Here is a 26,139-nt window from a genome sequence, read left to right as displayed (position 1 = left end):
ATTTCAGATGATGATAATTCTTGGTGCGATTGTGGCAGCCATTGTCACTGTAATCATTGGTAAGTGCTGGTGCCATCGATTATCAATCACTTTCCTGTTGAGTTTGTTTACAACAGCTTCCTGGAAATCACACTTTTTTTTTTTTTGCCCACTCAGTATGATATGCAGTAATTTTCTGCTTGTTTTAAATTTTATCGTTTATAAAACGAGCAGAAAGTATGGGTTACTGTATGAAAATATGTTGAGTGGTAAAAAATGAAATAAAAATAACCTTTCAACCAGATGAAAGCTGATTGTTACTGAACCGACATCTTGAAAGTGTTTTTCTTTTCTCCAGCACTGAATGCCAATTTAGAAATTTTATTTCAAGTTTTATATACTTTGACAATTTGCATTTGAATTTTTTCCCCATAGCACGCAAAGCAAATTTGCTATCTTTCTTTCATTCTTTCATTTTCTTTCTTTTTTTTTTTTTTCTTTTCCTTCTTCTTTGAAATATATTCTGGAATGTCATTATTTTTTATCTTGCACTTGCACGCCAATTTTTTTTTTTTTTTTTTTTTTTTTTTTTTATGTCGAAATTTTAACCTCTTATATTAGATTGCTAATCATAAGATTTCATGAGAATGCTCATGTACTCAATTTGAGACAAAATTTAAAAAGATAATTAAAAAAAAAAAAATCGGAAAGCATTTAAGCTGCTTTTGAGCATCAGTTAATTTAAACTTTTTTTTCGTAATGTTGAAGTCAATCTTTTTAGAGGTTAAACAATGTTATCTCTTTTTACTTATAATTTTTTTATTTATTTGCACTTTTGGCTTTTTTGAAATTCTCTTTTACAGATGATCGCTATTCTTGTTACCATTGTACTTGTGATTATTATCATTATCATTGGTAAGTTATTGTTGGTCTTACGAACTGCCATCTATTCTAACACTGTATTGCAAAGAAGATGTCAGTTCTTTTGTGCTGCTCTAATATTCTCTTAATTCCAGTGTATGAAATACCTCAATTTGTAATGCGTCTATTAATTCACTTTTTAAATGCTTTATATAATATACTAATTGTTTAATTAAAGATGGATCAGGTTTTCAATCCCAACTCTCAAAAACACTAAATTGGAAGTAAACTTAAATTTAATCAACTTTCTATGATAACCCTGTTTATAATGTTACTATCTTCATTTCTGTTTTTCCATCTTTTGCAACTCTCTCTCTCTCTTTCTCTCTCTCTCTCTCTCTCTCTCTCTCTCTCTCTCTCTCTCTCTCTCTCTCTCTCTCTTTCTCTCTCTCTCTCTCTCTCTCTCTCTCAATTTAACTTTGTATTTAGCATTCATATTTGGCTCATTTACTCATTGAAAGTCAATCTTAGATTATTGCATGGTTGGTTCCATGTCTTTTGTATGATACTTTGTTTGGTTTCCAGTATTTTGACACCAAACGTGGTTAAGCCTTAATTACTTAATTTAGTACTTAACTGACCTGAATAACAAAGACTGATAAAGATATGTTCATGCCAGAAATATTGGGTCCCAATCTGATTGAGTGAACTTAGAATCAAACTAAAAATAGTTGGATCACATTCACTACAAGAGTATAACTCAGATTTCTCAGACAAATTGGCTGATGATAGGGCTAAATGATTTTTCCCCAAACAAAACACTACTCATGCCAATAGAAAAAAGAAATTTGAAAAGCCAATGTAATATGTCCCTAGGTTCAGCTTCCTGTGTCATAGAAACCCAGATATAATTTTAGTCTGAGAGTCTGGATAGAAAACAGATCAGTCACTATTAGAACAACCATGTAATTTCTTTATAATTTTGTGCAGATTATTAAAATGGTAGGACTTGGTGATCGTATAAGTTTGACTGCCAATACAGTTTGTTTATACAAAATGTTGCTAGATAGCATTTTCACTGCTAAAATCCGCATCAAAGAAAGGAAGTTTATGGATTCCAGTTGCTTGTTAAGGGTTATTGTTAATTCTGTGTTGATAAATTTCTCCATGATGTACACCTATTCTACAAAGAACTTGGTATTCTGTAATTGGTTTCAGAGTTGTGTCATTTAATTAGGAAGCACATTATATACATGTTTATTGAAAAGTCTTCTGCTACATACATTGATCCCTGTTGTATATCTCAGTGACTTATTCCAAGATAAATTGTCAGTCATGTTTATGTTTCTAATACTAAAAATTTACTTGAGTGTACTATCTTGGATCTGTGAGTGACTTTTTAAATTTGTTTTATCTAAGAGTAATTGCCATTTTTAATTGGTAAAAACAAATTAGAATGAACTAAAGTATATAAAGATAAAAATAAAATAAGCATCTTGTGTATTAGACTGTAGTAACCTGAAAGAAATGTTAAAGGAATTCTTGGTAGATATAGTAAATAGGAAATAAAAGGTTTCTTTTCACAACTAAAGAAATTTGATCAAAGAGGTTACATATCTGAAATCAATTATAGAGATGTTAACTGCTTATCTCCACTTGCCCAAAATAAGCTGAAGGTGCTGTGAACCATTTCATTTTGAAATGTTTTTAAAATGTTGTCTAAAAGCAATCTAAGAAACTAGTTAACCAGAAACTTGTTTCATAAATTGGCTTTCAAATTATCCCAGTTATATATTTTTAAGGAATAATCAACTATAATTTTTAAGGAATAATCCTGATAATGTGAACATTATTACATATTTATGGATGCAAATATCGTTTGATCTACATTTTCAGCTTGTCTTTATTTTAATAATTAACTTTGTTTTTCTGACTTTAAGGTTGTTGCATTAATCTGCATTAATCTTATCAGTTGTTGTGAACAATTCTATCTGTAACCATAGTAAATATTAGTGAAATTGTTTACCTGACTTGTATCAAATATTGATAGCTTTATATTTTGTGTTGGCAAGTTGTATTTTTTTATCGGCTAAATGCTTATTAATTATAACTGATGCTCTGAACTAACTCTTTGTTCCTCATAAATCATTTCATTTACTCAACTGGCCATTTTATAAAATCCATGTTTCATCCATTTGATAGCTTATAGTCAATCCATTTATTAGTTTTTAATTCTCTGGTATATTTTAGAATTTTTGTTATATTTATGCTGTTTTCTTAGATTTTTTTTCTAATTTGTCTTTTAAATAAACTGGCTTATTTTCATTCCACATTCAAACATCCTGGGGCTGTTAAACCATTCATTTTTGATATCAACTTGCTTGAGGTCATCTCTGGTTCTATTGCAACAAAATTGCCCATCTTAAAATGGTCATTTATTTCAAATTCTTCCTAACTCTATATAAGCATCATCTAAGTTATGTTCCAAACAATGTGATGGTTTTTTAACATTTTTTTTTCTCATACTTGTTTGCAATACTGAATCCTGCTATTTGAAATCGTCTATAACTTTTAGATTTGACTTCATCAATCCCTGTCTCTCTCTCTCTCTTGGTCAATTTATGTCAGAATTTCATCTGTATGCATTATATATCTATACCAGCACAGCCAACAATCCTTGTCTGTCTGCTTTCATAGTTCTCTTGTGTATGCTCAGTTTTTTAATGCAAGTTAAACGTTTCATTGGATGTTCTCTGTTAGCTCGTTCTCCTCTGCCCTCCATTAATCTTTTCACATCCATTGCTTATGCCTTATTACCATAAACATTGCACAACTTAAAACATTTCATGCAGTTTATTCTTTGCCAGCAGGTGACAACTGTCAACTTTTCCCAACAATTACATAACTAAGTAACTGAAACTGCAGCTGTGAATGAGAAGATGTACAAAAGTAGTGAGCAGCAGTTTGTCTTTTTGGATGCACAGTATGTGTGAGCCTGTGTGTATTAATTCAAATGTGTGAATATGTTTGTAAATAAAATACTAATATATTTTCATGTTTTTCTATTTACATATGTATATTAGCAAGTAGTTTTATAGTGGGCAGAATTAGTAAAGAGCCAGTCAGAATAACTTGAGGAGGGTCAGTTACTCCCCTTTGTCCTGAGTTGTAAATCCTGTTCCAGGATGATGTTACATTTCTCTTTCCAAGGTCATTAAAATAAGTACAAGGCCAAGTATTAGTATTGATTTAAACTAAAAATTTCGAAGGTTGTGTACCAGCATGGCCACAGTTCAGACTAAAACTAGTCGGTTGTTCATACTGAGAAATATTGAATTCTAGCCAACACCCTTTCAGTACATTAGGCAAGGCTATTTCCCAAGTATTACTAGCATTAGGTTCTTTGTCAAGTTGGCTGATGATGACTTTTTTTCTCTAGATTATATTTGAATGTAGAAGATACTTGCTTAAAAGCCGCTCTATTGGGTGACTTTTAAGCTAGCTCCTGTGTAGATCTCTTCTTTAGGACTTGGACCCAACAATGACACTTCATGCATTGAGTACATGTTAAATTTTATTAAACTTGAACAATTTTCATCAAAACAGTGATATAATTTGTCAACTTGGAACTTATTGCAAACTGCATGATAAACAACAGTACCACCATTGCTACCACCTCTGCCATACATGCACCTTTCAGCCTTTTTTTATGGTAATGGGGTGATAGTATGAGCTATAGTTGTGATGGTGGTGGTGGTAGCTGAGATGGTCAGGCTTGACAGTGAGAGTAAGCAATGTGAATGACAGTGGTGATGGTGGTGGAGGGGAAGGCAGTGAAGTCAAAGGTATTGATGGTGGTGGCATCAAAAGTCTGAATGGTGTGCGTGTGTGTGTGGCAGATGTGGTGTCAATGGTGGTGGTACTAAGAAAATGAATTCAGTGTTCAGTACCTCACTCTCTCACATATCCACTCTTTCTCTTATTACTCCCACCATCAATACTACTACTTTTAATAAAACATCAACAATAGAAGTTACATTGAATAGTGAGAGAGGGGGGTCAAAGTGTGACACACAGAAATTAGTTTTCACATTTATTATATTAGATTTAGTATTCAAATATTTAGTGAAAATTGATACCATAAACTTATTGATCTTTAACATAGGTAGAAAGACTCATTTTGGAGAGTTGTGTAGTTGATTAAATCAGCCACAGTACTTGAGTTGCACTTATTTTGCTAATCTTTGGAACAATGACAAGCAAAGATGATCTTGGTGGATTTGAACAGTGAAATGTACAGGTCCATATTCAAATAATCCAACTTATTTTGTCCAGTATCTTACTGATTCAGCTAATCCATTGCTCTGAAAACTTTTAAGAGTATTCATCCATGTCAAATTAAAGATAAAAAATATCAATGATATTTTTATTATGATCAAGAATTTCATCAGTCTAACAAAACAGTTTCTCCATAGTAATAAAATAATTAAAAAATATAAAATTTCTCTTCTATGAAAGGCCTATAACTGGTCTTGGACAATTGTGTATTTATATAATGTGTAGTTCATTTGGAAGACCACCCATAGTTAAATTAGTAGCATTATCTTGTGAAAATACTCTGTGAAACTTTGATTGGTTGCTGTTTTATAAATTTCCAGAACATATTTTATGGACTGAATTATCATTAACATTATTACTATGCTATGAATAGTGACTGGCATTTTGGACAGGTGTACTGCTATTTGAATAATAGATTTAACTATTATAATATGGAAAATAATTTCCATAATTTCTTATGCTTTTCAAGTAAGATTTCCATTTGTATTTTGATTATCAATACAATGTTTTTTTTTTTCATCATTTTGATAATTAATCCCAACTTCACAAAATCTATCTGTATTAAAAGCTTAAGTTTCTATGATCTTGGATTAAATTGTTTTCATCATGGTCTTGGTTAATATCTGAAGAGGGGTAGATTGTAAATATATATTACACAAGTATTTGTGTTTTCTGTATATTATTTAAATTTTATTATTCATCTAATGAATTGAATTCTTTCCTTTATTTGAAAAATAATTTCATCACAATTCATAATTTTTATGGCTACATATATTGTGTACCAGTGTGAAATGATAACTGGATTGAATGTTTTTTTTCTTTTTTTTTTAATACATAGGAATAAGATTTTGGTACTTGAATGTTTTCAGGATTTTTATTGGATTTTTATGAGGTTTTTAAATAAAAACCATTAATAATTTAGATATGACAAGAAATTTTCTCACTTTGTCCCATTCATTTTTGCTTTCTGTTCTTTGTACGTACTTCATATACTCATATATTTCACTTCAATTTCATTGCATAAAATGTTTTATAATTGAACATTACTGTAGAATTCAGTATTCCACTACAAGATAGCTTGCATTAGCTGTTTTTCTTTAGTATTTATTCAAACTTGTATATTTTGTTTCATCCTTTTTAAAATGTTTCAAATGATTGAGTTTTTTCTTAAATATCAATAATTCTAGTATTGTAATTAATTACATTTTAAAACTAAATACTTAGATTCATTTTAAGTATGACAATACTAATTGTTTTAAATTTCAATTTAATAAAGTTCTAATTTGATATTAATATAAACTTCGTTTTTATATTTTAAGATTAAAATGTTAATTTGTAATTTGTTTTTAACTATTCATCTTTTCTAACGTGTAGCTATACTCTTCAGTCTTTTCAAGTTGAATTTTTTTTTAGTATATAAATTTAAATATCTACATTACATCTTGGTTTGTATTAATTGGTATTCTAATTTATTCCTATTTAATATGTTTTGAGTGTGCAAACTTTAAAATGTTTTAACTCATTGTATTGATAAATTTAAATTTCATTCAAATGAGATATATTCTCTTTGAGCCTCTTCATTGTTAGTAACTTTTAACCATTATTCATTCTTTAACCACAGATATTTTCCCATTCATATATTCATATAAAAACACAAACGTTTTCTAGTGAGCTTGTTTTTCCCTTTATCCATTCTCATTTGAATTAACTTGTCCAATTTGCATGTTTTTCTTTATATCTGCTTGATATTCACTAAGTGTAACATTTACACGTTCTTAATATTGCATACAATACAATGAGATGGTTGTTTTATGAATTGCAGTTATGCAAGACAGTTATATAAATGTTATGGATTATATATATGTACATAAATTTATACACAATACTTAATCTGTTCCTATTTCTTTGTCTTCCTACCTATGACAGTCTGGGTGTTCGCATAAATACTTTGCGATGTGTAAGCTCAAATTTCTTGTCTTATGAATATATTGCACTATCCAACACAATCTTGGTATTCATTAGATGTTGTACATGTTGTCTATACAGGTAGATGTTTTGTCCGAGATTCAAGTGTAGTTCTACTGTGTGTATTGGTTTTCTGCTGTTAGGATGTTTTTTGTGTTTTTTTTTTTTAGCACAGGAATTTTCCTAATTGTTGCACTTAAATTCATAAAGATATTTCAAAATTGCTTGTGCATGCATGCGCGTGCACACACACATACACACACCAAGAAAAATTAATCTTTATCATTTTTTAGGCATTTTTATTTTGTGGCTTTCATTTTTGCTAAGAGATTTTGACTGTATATGCATTTTTTAATTTTATTTTTGATGGTTGTAGGGAGTAAAATGTAGGAATTTCTTACTGTTTTACCTTTTAAAAGTTAGCTTCTTGTATGTGTTGAAAAAATTCGCCCTAAAACAAATTCACTGTATGGAAAATTATATCAGCATTTTGTTAAATAAATAAATCATTGTTTTGTAAAAGCATTAATAGGCAAATTTTTAATGTCAAACATTAAAAAACTGTAAAGTCATTAACGAAATTTCTTATGACTAATTTTCCAACAGCAAAAATATTTACGGCGAAATTTCCCATAATCCTTTGTGTAGATGTCAGATTTTTTATGTTACTTTGTGATTGTAGATGTTAGATTTTAGTTCTATTTAGTGATTTATCTATTTGAATTTAGAATTCTGGTATTGATTTTCATTGACTGATTTTTTAGAAATATATTATTTTTAGATATTCTAATATATTCAACATAAGTTGTTTATCAAAACACGTTGCCTCTTTTTTAAGGTAGGAGACCTTAAGTATTAGTATGCTTATTTGGTCTATTTTAGTGTTTAAATTAGTATTTAATGATCTAATCCAATGACAGTTCTTGGCCTAAATCATTTAAGGCAGTAAAGTGTGATTTAACTCTTTAACATTCAAACTGAGCCATATCCAGCATAAATGTTTTACCATTTTTATGTTAAAACTAGCCTGATCTGGCCTCTCACACCTATCCTTCAATGTCATTCTAAAAATAAGCAGTCGCACCATGAAAATCTCTACAAGATAATGCATGATTAATTGAAAACTCTGTGGATAAATAAGCATTACGTTTGAGAGAGTAACCTGAATACTAAAGAGTTGAGATTACGGTTGGCTATAATTTTAGCAGGTTGAATGACCATGTGAAAGTTTACCATTTTAATAGTTTCGTTGGTTTTCTTTTTCCCAAAATATTGTTTCTAGGGATATTATATTCTTTTGTCCTGGAAGTGAAACAAAAGCAATAACTAGTCTGATCTATAACACTTGGTGGAACATATTGGTGCAGTTGATCAAATATTCATCTTATTAGTTCTTAGCCACGGGTTAAATCAGCCCTTATAGGAATCTAACACAAGCTACCAATTACTTAGACTCCAATTCTATAAAGTATTGGATTTTACCCCTTTTAAACATAATAAAGAATGATGTTCCTCATCTCTTTATCTCGGTTTTGCACAAGTTTCCTTGAAATGACTTGTCAGAGTTCTAATTATTTTAGATACCAAAAATCTTTTCCCTTGAATTGTATCATTGCTGTGAAATATACATTTTCAAAACTTTGTCTTTCTGATTAATATTGAACAATAATTAAATATAATATTAGTTTATTCATTGTAAGAAAAAATAATTTTTGTTTAAACTTTTTGAATTTAAACTAGCTATAGGTTGGTTAGTCCTCATTACTCCACAAGGAGCATAAAGCCAGTTTCTCTGAATATAATTCCTCCTTAGACTGGATGCCAGTCTGTCACAGTATCACTCGTTTTTGGCAGCTGAGGGGACTGGAGCAACGTGAAATGAAATGTTTTACTCAAGAACACAACGCATCACCCAATCCAGGAATTGAAACCGCAATCTCATGATCATGAATCCAACACTAGCCACTAAACCATGCACCTCCACAAACTAGATATATCCCTCCCAAATATTCTACTGGTTTTATGGCCTCTTGCTTTTAACCTTATCATTAGTGTTATCTTAAAATAATCAGATTACTGTGTGATTAATTAAAAGCAATATAAATAAGTCAGTATTACATTTGACTGAGATGTCTGAATGTTAAGACTTCATTCGTTTAGCTTAAGCCCTTCATTTTCTCTCGTATTTATTGTAGTGTTTCAGATACTTGCAATATTAACCTGTCCTTGATACAGCAATTCGTCAGATCTCAGATTAAGTTTTAAACGATTCACGCAAAGTTGTTGGAGAAACAAAAAAATATCTGAACTCATTTAATGACCTGTTGTAGAATCTAGATTCATGCTTAGAGTAAAAACACTTTGTCTATTAATTCCCTCATGCATACACACACGCATGCACGCGCACACACATACACGTGTGTTTCTGTTCATGCACAGTACTGCCTATGTTAAATTCCACACAGTCTATAGAATGCATCACTTGAAGCTCTAAAAGATTTGTTAGCAATTTTCCAATCAGGCAGTTTACCAGTATGTATTCTATTCTAACCAGAAGTCTTGGGTTTTGAACAGGTAGTTTCTAGTAAGGTTTTTATGTATACAGTATGTCTTTCCATGTAGCACACTTAATCATATTGCTAAAAAATTCACTCAAATGAGGAGCCCTGAATCGGGTTTCTCTCTCTAATGTGGTCTTAATTAAAGCCTCGTATCTGTTTTGTTTGAGCCTGTTATGGAACATTATCATCATCGTTTAAAGTCCGCTTTCCATGCTAGCATGGGTTGGACGATTTGACTGAGGACTGGTGAAACCAGATGGCTACACCAGGCTCCAATCTGATTTGGCAGAGTTTCTACAGCTGGATGCCCTTCCTAATGCCAACCACTCCGAGAGTGTAGTGGGTGCTTTTACGTGCCACTGGCACAAGGGTCAGTCAGGTGGTACTGGCAACGGCCACGCTCAAAACATATTAATGTTAATTGTACTTTCTACCTTATCTTTATTTCCCGTACAAATTATCTTGAAATGAAAGAACTTTAAGAAACTCATAATGTAAATCATTTCAGTTTATTTGAAGTTGAAACTATGTGCATCTACATGTTTGAAAAATCTTTAAAATATTGTTTCTTCTGGGATGAATATCTGTAGAGTTTAAAGATGCTAGAGGAATATGTACTGAGAGTTTTGCACTCTTAACATCATCTATAGGACCACTAATATCTTTTAAAGCTCATTAGTTATCTGGCAATCTGCTTTTGTGCCTGTTGAAACAAAAGTAGCTATGTTCAGTTATAGTAAACAGTTGGTGTATATCTGAAGTGAAGCCAGAATAGTTTATATTGCTGCAAGAAATAATTTCAGGAAAGTTATAAAGATGGGCTGGTACAGGATATATTTTGGGCTTTTGAGTAAATCTATATCCATAATTACTTTCTAATTATTTTTATGAATTCATTACACCACTTTTACTATACAAACTGAACATTTAAAAATTTAAAAGAATTCTAAATATATACATAACATTAATTTGTAAAATGTGTATTCATTAATTCTTTTATGTTCAATTTATAAGTAACGACTTAAATGCTATGTATTTAAAATATTTCTTGTCAAAGCCGAACGCTAATGATAGAATTTGAAATCTACATTTTACAATCGGTGAAAAACTTGTAGATTTAAATTTTAGGGAACTATAGAATATCGGATTATACATAATTCTTTAAATTTATCATTTATCTTTACACTTTCACATAATTCCTCTTAAAATAGCCTTTTCAGATTTTTAATATGGTGCATGCATTTCAATTTGTTGTGTAATGTGCACTAAGTCCACTTCTTGAATACTATTTATGTATGTTTGTGTGTGTTTTCTTTTAGATGTTGTGTAAAGTTATTTTAAATGTAGCATTGTTTGAATGCATCACGATATGTATCTTCATATTCTCATTCATCTTAAAGTTTTATAGCTTTGCATTACAAATGGAAACTATTAGATTATGGTCTTGTAAAGTTGATAATAGTTTAATATATTTTCTTCAAAATTGAACATTTTACAGTTTTGTATTCATCAATTTGCATAATTCTCATTTTAGTCAAATACTTAATCAAAAATCACAACTTAAGATTTAAAGACATTTACTATATGACTTCAAAATTAAATGCTTATTTAATTGAATTTCCCTAATTATAATTATTAATAACAGTAATAGAACTAAATTTATTCCAATTTCTTTTTACTAATCTTATCCTTTGACGGATTTTATACTAAAGTTATTTTCATTTCTCTTCTCTCATTTGCCATGCAGTCTGGGTAGCCAACAAATATGGCTAATGGTAGATTATTTTCATTCTTTTGATGTTGTGATTTTTGTAATTATTTTAATGGTCCAATTTTATTATTTTATACTTGTGTGTATGTGGGTTGTTTTTTTTAGTTCTTTTGTTTTTTCTTTTTGTCAGTCTTATTTTTTGAATTGTGTATGAAAGTTCATCATCTTACTGAGTTTTAAGGATTGTTCAAATCATTATCTATACTATTACTTTAGATAAAGCCTTTAGCCAACAAAATACAATTTACTATTTCCATTAAGAATCTAATTTAATGGTAAAGCAGTGCAAGTATTAGTTTTTATTTGGGATAATGATGCAGTTTTTCAGAATTATGAGGTTCAAATATTATTTCATATTGTTTCTTAACAGTGTTGCTTTATCTTTTTTTATATCACTTATAATTGTATCAAAATGCAAATATACTTCATTAATTACAATTTGATTTAATGTTTTAGAACTGAAGAATTGTTATTAAAACTAGTATGGTGTGTTGAGAATAAAAGCATTTTGTAAATTAAAAGTGGAATGTGTTTACAATTGAAGTAACTAGAGCAAATATTTAAAAATAGTTATTTCAGACATGTGAAAGTTAGGGATTGTAGGTGAAATGATGACTGAGATGGGAGTTTTTTTTCTAATTTTAAAAAACAGAAATGATATGTGCATGTGAGGTATTTGTTAGTTTTCTAACATTTGAAGGGTTGTGAATTGACAATTTTTATTCTATAATTCAGTGAGTTAAATATCTTATATACATAGTAAGTAAATAAGGAATTCTTATGTAAGAGTCCTCTTTAGATTAATTATTTGGAAATTGTAAAGGTACATTACATTAATAAGGACTTTATGGGAGAAAGTGATATTTCCTAAGAATATTGATTTTGAAAAGAAAGATGATATGTAACATTGATTAATCATGTATGGTGTTTCGTGGAATACATTAGAAAAAATAAGATGTAAATTATAACAATTGTTACATCGGCTACTGTTAATGTAGGCAAAGTTATTATAATGTTGAATTTTGTAAATCAGCTGGTGTTTGGTGACGACTTCTGGTATCCGCTAATTCAAAATTTTGAAATTAAGTCAGAATAACTGAGTGGAAAAGTAGTAGTGAGTTTTTTTTATAGAGTTTTTAAAAATGTTATTGAGATAAAGCTCCTTATTTCAAACAAAGTAAGATCTGTCAGCAAAAACAATGCCAGAATTACTTGTAAATAGTTGAAGTACTGACAAGTGCAACAATTTAAACATGCTTCCTCATGCAAAATATTTAAATGATATAATTAAAGAAATAAGAGCTATTTAGTACAAGCATGTCAGTGTTTCTGGTCCAGTATTGAAGCAGTCTTTCTATCTTGTATATTTAATATATACTGAGCAATGTACAGTCACTGTTGATATACTGCTGTTTAAAAACTGGATAAAGATTTGGCAGTGTGAGTTACCATGTAGCAGTTTCTTTGAAAATCCATTCTTTCATCTGCACTCTTTGGTCTGTATGTAAATTTCATCAAAATACACAGTCTCGTGTGATATAACACTCACATCCTCTCATCATTCTCCTTGACACTGCTCATCGTCGGCTAGATGGAGACACGGTATGGACTAAGAAGAAGGATTTGTGTATTGCATCTAAGTTTTTCAGCTAACTACCTGCATGTAATAGAACTGTTTCAGTAGGACTACTAATGTTGGGGTTTACACAGTAAGCCTTTTTTTTGTAAAGTCAAAATTTTCCATCTTTTATTGGAGAAACAGTTATGTACATTTAATGCTTTCCAGGTAATACTGAAATCCTATTGTTCATGATGTGCTACAGTAAAGTGAATGAGTTTTTGTATCAGCTATTCTGATATGGCTTTTATGTAGCAGCTTCTCATACAAGCTTGAGAATCATGCCTTTTCATATATTTCTAGCAATGCTAGTGCTCCCTGAACCCTTGGTCACTTTTTAGTGATGGTGAATTATTTCCTTTTTGGTTTTAAATTGTGTCCAGCCACCTTAGTTATTTTATAATTTTCACATTACCATTTTGCTGGATCAGCCACTGATTCCTATGGTAAATGCTATAAATACTGACTGCTGAAATTTCAGCTTCATCACCCACAACGGAGTGTTACTGATAAGCATTAAATTTTCATGCAAAATTGGTTTGCCAATCTAATGCCCTTGAAGGATGGAGGTTGTCTCCCTTGTCAGTACATAGAACATATGCTTTTGTGGCTAAAGAGTCTTTGACTCTTATTTCTAGCAATGCTGGTGTTCCCTGCACCCTTGGTCACTTTTTAGTGATGGTGAATTATTTCCTTTTTGATTTTGAATAGTGTCTAGCCACAATAATTAAAATTTAGTAATCTGCAGTTGAGTACATGGAAATATTGATTCCAATATTTATTTTGCATCAACAATTTTTTTCTTGTGCAAAACAAATTGTTTTTATTCTATTTCCTGTCTTTGTTAACATCTCGATGTTAAATATTGCCATATATATATATATATATATATAAATTCTGGTCATAGTTGCCAAAGCCTTGTGGACAGCTCGTCAGACTCAATACAAAGACAAAAAAAACTCTAAACATGTCCACTTCAAGCGGCGCTGTCTGCTGGAAAATCTGATCTCCCTGTTTGCTGATAAGGCCTTTTTGGGTCTCTAAGGGTTGTTTTATCATGTGGTCCAGAGAAGACAACTCATCCTCATTAACATGTTTATACATTGGGCCTTAAATCTTGATATCTGAGTGTTTCCTCATGTCCGCATGGTAGAAAGTTTAAATTCGTTTTTGTATAGTCTGACAAGCTGTCCACAAGGCTTTGACTTTGGCAGATACGAAACTTTTGGTAACTCTATGACCAGAATTAAAATTTTGTTGTAACAATTATTTCTCTATTCTTTAGAGTATGTTTCTTTCCTGATATGTTTTATTGAATATATATATATATATATATATATATATATATATATATACAAATCCTAATGGGTTATGTGATAGAACAGGTTCATTTTAAACATTTATGTAATTGATATAGTTTGAAATGTACAGATATTTCTTCAGGACTTACATATATTGTGATTTCTGTGCACTTGTGCATATTTTCAAATATTTATTTCTCTTACTTCTGGAGACTAGTTACCTAACAATAACATAGCCTTCATTTAATTCAGTGTTCTAAAATTGTTTATATGAGAACCCTGGTAAGTTTTATGGAATCTATATATTTAGTGGACACTTTTACTTTTTGTAACAATGATAAACAGGAGTGCAGAATGTGATATTGTATAACAGCAGGAGTAAATTTAGCATGATGCATGGAATGGTGAAGATGGACTAACTGAATGCAAGTGATCAGAGAGTGTAACTGAACAGCTAAAACAGTGTTCACTATATACAAGAGAATTATGCAGACCTTAAGTAGTAAGGAATTGTTTTGCAGTGAAAGATTCTGCAAAATATTTGTTAAAATATTTCAAGAAAAGTTTTAGATTGTTAAGCTTGATTTTTTTTTTTTTTTTTTTTTTTTTTTTTTTTTTGTGATACAGTATTGAGATCTGTGATTACTAATAGATTAGTAATTTGGTGTTTAAATGGTTTTGAAGCATAGGTTTGAAATACTTTGGTGGTGGCTTCAGAATATGTAAATCTCCAAGTAAACCAAAACATTAATTTTGTAAAATAAGCTACAATACACATTGAAACAAACTTATTGGTTTATAGCAGAAGGAAATTGTTGAGGAACTTTCAGTATACTCTTAATACTGGTTTTATTGATTCCGTGAAGGTGTAAAATCATCTACAACAGAATTTCAACTGTATGGTGCTGTATCCGTGCTGCCATGCACCACTCATATTAGAATGTGCCTTGGTGCTTATTAATGTCTGAACATTTAAGCTTCATTTTGATAGTGTACATTTTTATTTACCTTAATATTTTTAATGTTATTACAGAAGGTTAAATTTCCTGTACTGTTAAACTTTAATACCCACTTCTTTCAAAGTTATGAAGTTAAAATTGCTCCATCACTGTTCAATTATTGCTATTAAAGATGTTATTATTTCTTCTTTCTAACTCTACTAAGATATAAATGCTACTATGTAAAATATTTTAAAAGAATTTTAATGTTTCCATGTGTATTTGATTGAAGGACATGCTTTATAAATTTAATAATTAATAGATTTCATTGAAATGTTGTAATATACATAATTATGGTTGGAGCAATCTATGTTTTATATTTAGTTAGCTATGTAGCATTTTGATAAAAGTAAGTTAAAAGAAATTCAATTTTACATAGTAGAATGTTTTCCTGTCTGCTTGCAGTCTCTCTCACATTCTCTTTGTCATATGAGTGCAAATGTGTATTGTGAGAATGTTGATTAGTCTCCCTTTAAACAACACACCAGACGTAGCAGTCCATAGCAAATTTGGTGTTACATTATCATAAAAACACTGAGACCCTGTGGAAAGATATGATATGATCTTCTTTACTCACCATTCCTAAAGCCATCACAATTTCTACAAACTCTGAGGACATCAGAAGCATCTGTACATAGCCATCTCTCATTTCTCTTGTTAGATTTTGGGTCTTGATGAACCAAAGCATGCCATGTTTGTGGAGGGGTTTTAATCTTGGCATGGATCAAATGGGTTTCTGTGTCTTTGCAGAATTGGTCTCCCCTCAATACAGACGACTTGTATTGAATGTCCACTCTGACACCAGAAGTTCTTTGGTGATGGCCCTTATTGATTTTCTGGGATCCATATCAATAAGGTTGGATGAGTTACTGTTTCCTGATAGTTCATTGAGAATGAAGTGTATCAAAGAAGGAGGGGGGACCCCTAAACATTCTCATGAGGGGCTTCCAATTCCATCTGAACTTTGTATACCAAAGATCTTGCAACATATAAAATGTTGTTTCTCACATACACACATGGCAATAATGACTTTCATTTCTTGTATTTTGTCTGCCATAGGAAAATCCTTTTAATTGGTTTGAAGAGAGTAATGTATTGATAATTGTCCACAAATACTACCTATACCTCGTGTGTGTGTGTATATTTGATTCATGAAACTAGTTTTAAAAATACGCTTTAACATAGCATGTTTTGATTTTGTGTATGTATATGTATATATATATATGTGTGTGTATGTATGTATGTATGTATGTGTGCACATACATTGATGTTTTCTTTTTTTTTCTCTTTTCTTAAATTTCAGTTTGGCAAGTGAATGAAAATAAGTGAAGCATCTGGCTCCAGCAGCAGGACTCTTTTGACCAAAGCAACATATTTAGTGTAGATTTGTAGGGAGTGGGGGGAAGGGTGGGTCAGATGGTTGGATGAATGTTTTTTTTGTCAAGGCTGGACGTAGTAAGGGTGGGTGTATACTCTGTACACATTTGTGGGCTTTATATATTTGTTCTGCTCTTCAATGTGTGTATGTATGTGTGGGTGTTAGCTTGTGTATGTATTGTGTATATGTTAATGTGTATGAATTTTGTAGAGATGTATACTTATGTTTATACTCTCAGAAGTATTACTAATATAATAATTATGGATATGTTAATGTAATTTGCAATTGTTATCTGAGATCTCCCTGCCCCTCCCCTTCTGTGAATGTTTTAGGAACTCTATGGTGTATCTATGTTGCTGCATGTGTCGTCTTTCCATTATTTCTCTCATCATTTTGTTTTCTCTCACACTTCTGTGCATTATCTGCATGTATGCCTGCATTCCTTCTCCTTGCTCTCCAGATACCTATCCTCTCCTAATACCTTACATTTCTCTGGCACAACCATGCTATGCCCACTCACAACATAGTAAAGAGAAGCCACTAAGCTGGCTTTTAATGTATTTAATTATAGTTTGTGAAAATTTGTATAAATAAAATTGTAAAAAAAACATAAAATAAACAAAATAAATAAAATAAATAATTTATGTATAAAATAAAATCCACTTAAAAATGGTGTGTTAGTTATAATATCACCATTAAAAAATATATATTGAATATTTCATTTGGTTAGTATATGATCTATCACAGCAATTTGTAAACACTGCTGGTGTATGTGGTTGAAATGGGGTTATTTTTCCATATTAGTCATATAACTGAAATTATTTTAGCCAATTCTTTTCTGATAGCTTAAGAAATAACTTAGATATCTATTGGCTCATGTATTTAAATCAATGATGAATGTGCTGTCATAAACCTGGACACTAACATTATTTATTTCCACATAAATATTGTTTTATAGTGCTGCTATTGCCATTAATTTATTTTCTAAATTAATTTTCCCTTCATGTAAATAGTTTCTGTAAAGTCAATTTTTCCCTCTCCTCCCCTTATTCATTCCCCTCCCCCCTTTTATTTTTGTCCTTACCTGTTTTTGGCAGTTGCAATTATTCTTCAGTGTAATTAGATATTTACACAAGTATGGCTCAAAATACTTGTTCATGATGTACAACACAATCTTAAAATAGTATTCTCTTACTTTGATGATGAAATAAGAGATTATTATTATTATTATTATTATTATTATTCAAAGTAAACTCTTTAAATTAGTGTATGGTGGATTTCCTAGCAGCTTCCATACCTCTTAATTTAATAAAATTGTGGTTAAAAATTAAAAACGTAAAAAAATCCTGAACTATTAAGATATACTTTATAGGCTGTTTGAAAATAAAATTTTGAATGAAATCTCTCTTCAATTATTTTTTATTTGTTTAAATTGTTTCAAATTCCTAACTGTAGCTTGTGTCAATGCTTCATGATGCAATCTGAATCTCGAAAAAAAAAAAAAGAAAAAAAAACCCAAAACCACCAATGATTCCCCCTTCCCTTTGTATATCTGTATATGAATGTGAGGAAGACCTACTGGCAGCACTTGGTTGGTGTTTTTGTTTAGTCTACTTACACAAACCAACTTACCTGTCTTGTTATGAAAGAAAAGTACACTCTTTTAGGAGCCTTGGATTATTTATTTGTATTTATCAATTAACTTCTGTTAATTATCCTCTCTGACTTCCTTTTTAATGTTTAACTCTATAAGCTGCTGAAATGGGAACCAGATCTACTCAGTACACCAGTTGATGGTGTGAGATGTGTACAGCTCTCAGCCGAAATCTGGTGCAGATTAAATTCATCAAGCAATTCACTACCTTTATGAAAATTTTAAAAAATAATAAAAAAGAAAAAAAAAATATTGGAGAAAAACAAATGGGCTCTGTATCTTTTATATAAAAGATAATCAGTTTCCAAATCTATTTAGCTCTTATAGATTACTGATGAGAGAGAGAGCGAGAGAGAGAAAGAGAGAGAGAGCAACAAAAAAAAAAACCCAAACCATCTAATGAAGCCTTTAAATGCTTCCTTTTCACTTTCATACATGTTAAGTATTTCTTAATAAGTCAACACTGCTTGAGGAGATAGTGAGAAAAGACCTATCAGCCAAGATGGTTGCTTAATGCCTAATACAGCAGGAAAGCTATATTCACACTTCCTCTTCATTTAATCTATCTTTCTCTGTTCCTTTTTATTATAACAGAGCCTTTCTTTGTTTCCCTTTTTCCAAAAGAAAGTTTAATTTCCCTTTTATCATTTTGGCTGTTGCCCAGAAATCTCACAGATATTACACAAATCTCTCCCTCCAAATAAGCAGCAAAATCAATTTGAAATCTCTTATCTGATTTTCATTTTATCCTTTATTATTTTTTTTTTTATTCATCTGTATATTTCACTTCTGGGTTGTTTATTTTTTTTTTTTTTCTTCAATTCTCAACAAAATAAAACTTGAAATCAAAAATATGCCGCTGTAATAAATATTCAAGTCTTGTTTTGTATGAGAAAATTACCAGAAAAAAAAATAAAATAAAAAATCCTTTATGTTTATATATATATATATAATATATATATATTTTTCTTGTTGTTCTCCAACATTTTTCCGAGTTAGGATTGTTGGTTGTCACTAATTTTGAAATGGGTCTTTTAAATAACTTCATTCCAAGTCAGTAGCCCTCTGTTTATTTGAAAGATTCCATTAATATTGTTATCTAATTCATAGCATTAACATTTTGTTTTGACTATTTATCCTAATGTTCACTTATATAAGCTTATTTCTCCTCCTTTAATCTCATTTTAATTTTTTCCTCTCTTTTTATTGTTTGGGCCTTATACAGTGTATGATGGATGTTGTCTGTATTCATTTAGAGGTCCCTTGGAAAACAGTGTAAATTTGGGAGAATTATTTTAAAGGTTAAAGTTACACTAATGAATGGGAAGCCCGTCACTGAAATTGATTGTTGTCATGACCTTTTTCTACTGCCCTTATATTGGCAAAATTAGATTATTATATTATTATTCATGTGTGTGTATGAGTGTGTGAGTGCTTGTGTGTGTCTGTATAAATATATACATATATGTACATACATATATAAATAAACATTTAGATATCCTTAGTAAATTAATACCAGTTCTGTGTGTGCGTGTGTGTGTGTACATATGTATATGGTGATTATTATTACTGTTAAGGACAATGGCAGTCCTGCTACTGTATTTCTAAATACAATTGTTGAGTGAGTTTGACCAAATATGGACAATATAGCCTGTCTCCTTAATAGCCAGACGAACACACTCATTACACTCACTGATACACACATTCTCTCATACAACTCAATGCAGATGGACACGTCCCTTGCTTGAAAAAGTTTGACTTTTATGGGGTTTTGTTTTTCCATTTTAGTTGTTTTTAAGTTATTTTCCCTTCCAACTATTTCAGTGGGGGCACCCCTGTTATGATGCACAAGTTAACTTGTTATCTTAGACTTATGACTTGTAGTTGTTCATGAATAAAAAGAAATGTAATAAAAGTTTGTGTTCGTTTATTTGATTTATTATAAATGTTTGTTTTATTATATGTTTCTAGCTTTTATATTTACAAAAAATTCTTGTGTATCTAAATTGCTTTCAAACTTAAATATATTTCAGTTCTATATTTAAGAGATGAGGAATTATTTACATTTGACGGATATTCGTCCTCATCTTGTTTGTTGTTAACACGTTTCGGCTGATATACCCTCCAGCCTTCATCGGGTGTGTTAGGGAAATTTCGAACCTGGGTTCTCATTCCTAAGGGATTTTTCAATGTTGTTATTATTCAGGTCACTGCCTGGAATTGAACTCGGAATCTTGGTGTTAGTAGCCTGCACTCTTAACCACTACGCACATGGCGTAGTGGTTAAGAGCACGGGCTACTAACCCCAAGATTCCGAGTTCAATTTCAGCAGTGATCTGAATCATAATATCTAAAAATACCTTAGGAATGAGAACCCAGGTTCGAAATTTCCCCAACACACCCGACGAAGGCTGGAGGGTATATCAGCCGAAACGTGTTAACAACAAACAAGATGAGGACGAATATCCGTCAAATGTAAATAATGTTAAATAAATTTAATAACTGAATGATACTGTGAAATTGCAACTCTAAATTATTCCATAAAATAGTTTCTGAATTATATTTGAAGCTTGTGTATCATTCCATTTATGAAAACTAAGATTTTTTTTTTCCTTTATAGTTGAAATTTTAAAACTTCATAAATGTGTATTGATTCAACTGGATTATCTACCCTTTAACAATCTTAATATTACTGTTAGACTAACAAAACATTTTGAAAGGAATTAATTGGTAATGCTAACTTAATTAAGAAGTATGGTACAAAATGCTATATCTGTGATAAATGCATACATTTAGTACATCACATCAGCAATATACTGTTTAATTAAATAAAATTAGAAAAAAATGACGGTTAACTTTGCATTGTTTCCATTTCATAAAAAGTTATTAAAGTAATCCAAGTCCATGAACCAGTTTCATGCATGAAAATTATTCCACTGACCAGGGAACCACATGTATAATTTAGTTATATATATAAGCACAGGTGTGGTAAAAAAAAAAAAGAAGCTTGCTTCCTAATCACATGATCCAGATTAAGTCCCACTGCATGGCACCTTGGACAAGTTTCTTCAACTATAGTCTCAGCCTTGAGTGGATTTGGTGGATGGAAATTGCAAGAAAGCAATCATGTATGTATCTATTTGTCCCTCACCAACCACTCTTGGTGTGTTTATGTCCCTGTAACTTAGTGGTTTGACTAAAGAGATCAGAATAAGTATCAGGGTTTATTCATTCAACTGGAATTCATCAAGGTTGTGCTCCAGCATGGCTGCAGCCTATTGACTGAAACAGGAAATGAAAGCTAAATTACATGTATATATAATGCAAAAATACCCTGCAGGCTGTAATAGTAAATTAAATAGGAATGGAATGTATTTTTTCTGTGCAGCCTGGTACCCTTTGATCCATGGTCTGGTGGCTTAGTTCTCTTGCTCAAGTCAGTGCCACATATGTATCCTGCAGATGATATATTGAATTGTTGGTTTATTTTCTTGATATGAAAATAAGTGCTGGTTCCACTGAAAAAAGTATGTTCCCAAGGCTTTTGGATATGAAAGTAGAGAAAACTAGCTTTTACAAGCAACCAGATATATATCCCATGATATTTCATTAAAAACTAATTTTTGCCAGATGATTAGATAATATTTTGCTATCAGTATCTTGAAAACTACTCCAAATTGTTTTAATCTTAAGGACAGATAAATGTTTAGAAGAGAGAGAGAGAGGTAAAAAAAAAACAAAACATAGGACCATTAATAGACAAAGATTTTACTCTTAGAAAATTGTCTATCCTACCCACTCTCCAGTCCAGACCTCTATATCACCTCACCTATTCTCGCTACTCCAATGTCCCTCAAGGATTGTGTTTCCCAACTTATTTTCTTCCAAGCTCCACTATAACTTACCAGAAAAATGTATACCGCACTAGTAGTTGGAAAAAAAGAATTTTATATTTTATCACAATTATTTAATACAAAATAATCTACCAGTAACTCTTTCATTTAGTACTGATTACAAAAAAAAAGTGCTATGCTGTAGCAAACAGTCTTCATATACTAAACTTGACTGGAGAGATCGGTCTAGCTTGGCTGAGTATTGGTGTAGTGTGTTTGCTGTGAAAAAGAATCTTCACAATTCCATGTCCCTCTAAAAAACCAAAAAAAAATTGGGACCCCCACCAATGGAGTGTATTCCCCAACATTAAGAATTACTGCTCTGGGGCATGTCCAAACACATCTTCATCATCCTCTCCTCTCTATCACTGTCTCTTCTTTTCCAATTGGGATATCCATGTATCTACAGCAAGACACTATCTCTGTACTTTCAATCTTTCAACTGGCACAAAGCCACACCCCTTAATACTGTTCCCTCCCTTTCAGTTGAGGGGGTTTTGCCTCTTCTTGTCTTACAAGGTACTTGGTGACCTTGTCAATGAGGGTGCCACATAAACTGCGCTGGTGCTGTTGCCATGTGAAAAGCTCTTGGTACACTCTGTAAAGTGGTTGGCATTAGGAAGAGAATCAAGCTGTAAAAACAGATAATGGAGCCTGGTACAGCTCCCAAACTTCTTAGCCACATCTGCACTCCAGTAACAAGGATGAGAAAGGATCAAGTCTACTGGAGTTTTGTGATTCAATTGACTTCAACATTTGCAACCAACTGGCCACCTGATGACCTACAACTTAGATCAGTGGTTCTCAGCCATTTTTTTTTTTTTGCTTATTGACCTTTTGATTCTTGTTTTACTCAGATGGACCCCCCATAGCCACTTACTTAAAAAACCCTGTTTTTATAATTAAATTTTATTAGGAATTGTATAAAATATTGTTAAAGTATCTCGTATGTTGTAGAAGTAAAAAGGGTAAAGACTCCCTTCAGTCATGAATGATCATGGGACTGCACCTAGAAAATTCCCCTCCAATGCACAAATCTGGGCAAGGTTGTTTCATGGAAGACCGGCAATCGCCCATGCATACCGGCCTCCCCTCTCTACACAACCAGTGTTATCCAAAGGAAAGGCAAAGGGGCCGATACAGCTTGGCACCTGTGACGTCGCAACTCGTTTCTACACATGGTTGAATTGGAGCAACATGAAATAAAGTGTCTTGCTCAAGAATATAACATGCAGTCCGGTCTGGGAATCGAACTCACTACCTCACAATTGTGAGCCTGATGCTCTAACCACAGCCATGCACCTTCACATATTGTAGAAGTATAACCAACCTATTGCACCAAACTTTAACAAAATCTTCTTTGGACTCCTGCCCCCCCCCCCAAGGGTCATATAAACCCTGGTTGAGAACCACTGAGGTGAACCCAAAAAGTTAGGTAGACTTCCATTCTCACCAGTCAATCAGATAGACAGGTAACTAAATATTAAGCCTTTCCCCTAAATAGAATAGTGATTATGGATTTCAAAATAAGAGCTAAAACTGTTTCTCTTGTTGTGGTGCATGGGACATAAGTCATGGATGAATTAAACTTAGTGTTAATGTAAAAATCTGTTTTGAATATTTACATGTGGTATATTAACTTTATTCCTTCATGGCAGAAAGAATTGAAGTGGTTGTGAGACAAAAATATGGTCAAGATATGCTAAGGTTTCAAGACAATTTGGAGAACAAAAATAAGGAATTTTAGAGAACCATGAAAAAGATGTTCAGAGAAGTATTTCTTGGAGCATTTGATGATATGAAATAAAGACTTATAGTCAAATGCAAGCATATCTAATGGGACAGTCTGCTGAAGGCCACACACCAAGTATATGGTTGGAGCAACACCTCGTGCGAAGTGATATAATGAGCTTAGACAGGTCTGTGAAGACTGGAAGAAAGGAAGTTACAAAGACAAATGTCAAAAAGCTAAAAAGAAAACTGGACAACATATATTTAAAAAGAGGCAGATGTCAAGAAAGAAGTTTCCACATGTAGGGTGTGAGAATCAGAGACCTGAAGTTTACAGAATAACTGGTGCTGGTGTGAGTGACAGTAAATGCACCACTGTTAATCTGTATACACTTCTTGATGTCACCTCAATTCTCTCTGATATTCTGTCTTTTTATTCTGAATACTTTGCATCTCTAGTTGTCACACTGTAAAACGTGTGCAGGAAAGAGGCATGAGTGTGCGACAATGAGAAGACGATGCATGGGAGAGAGAGAGTCTACTCCAAGTAGACCCAACAGAGAGACCAGTTAGCAGAATTATAGTAAATTGTTACAACAGGAGAGATAATGCATTAGAGGGAGGAAATAACAAGGGTATCAAATTGTAAGATACATCATGGAAATTACAGAAAAAGCTTTTGCAAAATTGATTAGAAATGGTATAAATTTGTATGAAGAAGTGGTACCATTGATGATATCTTTCTAATGAGATAACTGCAAGAGAAATACTTAGCTAGAAGTAAATCTCTCTATACACAGCAATTATAGACCAAGAGAAGGCCTGCAACAGAGCCCCTCATTCTAATGATCTGGTAGGTATTAAGAAAGCTAGGAGTAGGTGAATAACTAGGGTGGTCTGAAAAAGCTTCTATGTACAGAGGTATGTATTATGTAGATGAGAGTTAATATTGAACCAAGTGAAAAATTTAGGGTCCATTCCTTGATCTTTCCTGCACGCCCTCCCCTCTCAAGTTAACACTCTCAGATTCGCATCTCTGGTTCAATGGGAATCTGAGAGTGATAAGTCGAGTAAGGAGGATGTGACAGAGATGTCCACCCAAAAGAAGTGATTGCCTCCCTTGTTCTGAGGTTTGCCGTGTTGAAGCATTTTATCTGTCTCCATATCTTGCACAGTAAATTCTTGCTCTAAGTCTTTTAAGGATCTCAATGTCTGCTTTTAAAGTTATCTGTTTCTCTTCTCGATAAGAATAACACCTTGAGCATCCCAAGAGATAGCCACCATGATTTTTCCAGTTGACTTTCTGCTTTGAACTTTCTTGTCTTTAGAGACACTGGATGATACAATTCCATTGATTGTCTTTTTGATTCAGGTTTACAATGATGAATCCAAGTTTCACCACTTGTTATGAGCCTTTGAAGAAGGTTCTGTCTTTTGCTAAGTTCAAGGAGCACAGTGCAACAATTACCCTCTCATTGACCACACTTTTCAATATCCAAGTGACTCAATAATGTCTTGAGAACTATCATGGCTAACTCCAAGTTCTGATGCCAGCTCATCAATGGTTATGCATTTACCGGCTTTAATTAAAGCATCTGCTTTTTCCTTGTTGACAAGTTTGACAGTTGACGATCAGTCACTACAAAGCATGTCGACAATTTGCAAGATTAATGTTTTATTTGAGTCATTTTCAGTTTTTGATAATGTGCCTATCCAGAAGACACTTTATTCAGGTCCAGACCTGATATCTCCAGTTTCATTAGTAGTTTTCTCTTATGATTCATTATTGTAAAAACCAAATGGCTCTTCCTTCTTAAAATGAAAATCTTTTTTGGTCTGTTGGAATTGTCATTAAGGCAGTGTGCCCACCTCCACTTATTGCTCTAGTTTAAAGTTTTATATTTGTAAACATTTTTCAGTCTTTTGTAAATGCTTACAAGAATTTCTCCTTCAGGAATTCAGTCACTACTTTTTACTTCTGACAGGCTTCTAGCAGGGCAGCCATTTTGAAAATGGCTCATTTATTCATGTATCTGGTAAAAAAATAAAAATTAATAATTATTGACCAGGAATATATGTTCCATTACATTT

General features: G+C 31.9%; 2 long non-coding RNA genes across 2 annotated transcripts in view; one reads left to right on the top strand and one right to left on the bottom strand.

Moving 5' to 3' along the window:
- On the top strand, nucleotides 1–20,342 carry LOC128249633 (uncharacterized). The gene is made up of 4 exons (XR_008265752.1): nucleotides 1–59; nucleotides 7,105–7,135; nucleotides 11,452–11,479; nucleotides 16,696–20,342. It is a non-coding gene; the product is annotated as an uncharacterized LOC128249633 (long non-coding RNA).
- The window catches only part of LOC106882447 (uncharacterized), a 49,522-nt gene continuing 43,007 nt past the window's right edge, over nucleotides 19,625–26,139 (bottom strand). The window contains exon 3 of the long non-coding RNA XR_008265753.1: nucleotides 19,625–26,081. This is a non-coding gene — a long non-coding RNA (uncharacterized LOC106882447). The remainder of the gene's footprint in view (nucleotides 26,082–26,139) is intronic.

Source organism: Octopus bimaculoides, chromosome 16, assembly GCF_001194135.2.
Source record: "Octopus bimaculoides isolate UCB-OBI-ISO-001 chromosome 16, ASM119413v2, whole genome shotgun sequence".
Classification (NCBI taxonomy): Eukaryota; Metazoa; Mollusca; class Cephalopoda; order Octopoda; family Octopodidae; genus Octopus; species Octopus bimaculoides.
Note: the sequence above shows the minus strand (reverse complement) of the source record. Positions and strands in the feature narration are given on the sequence as shown.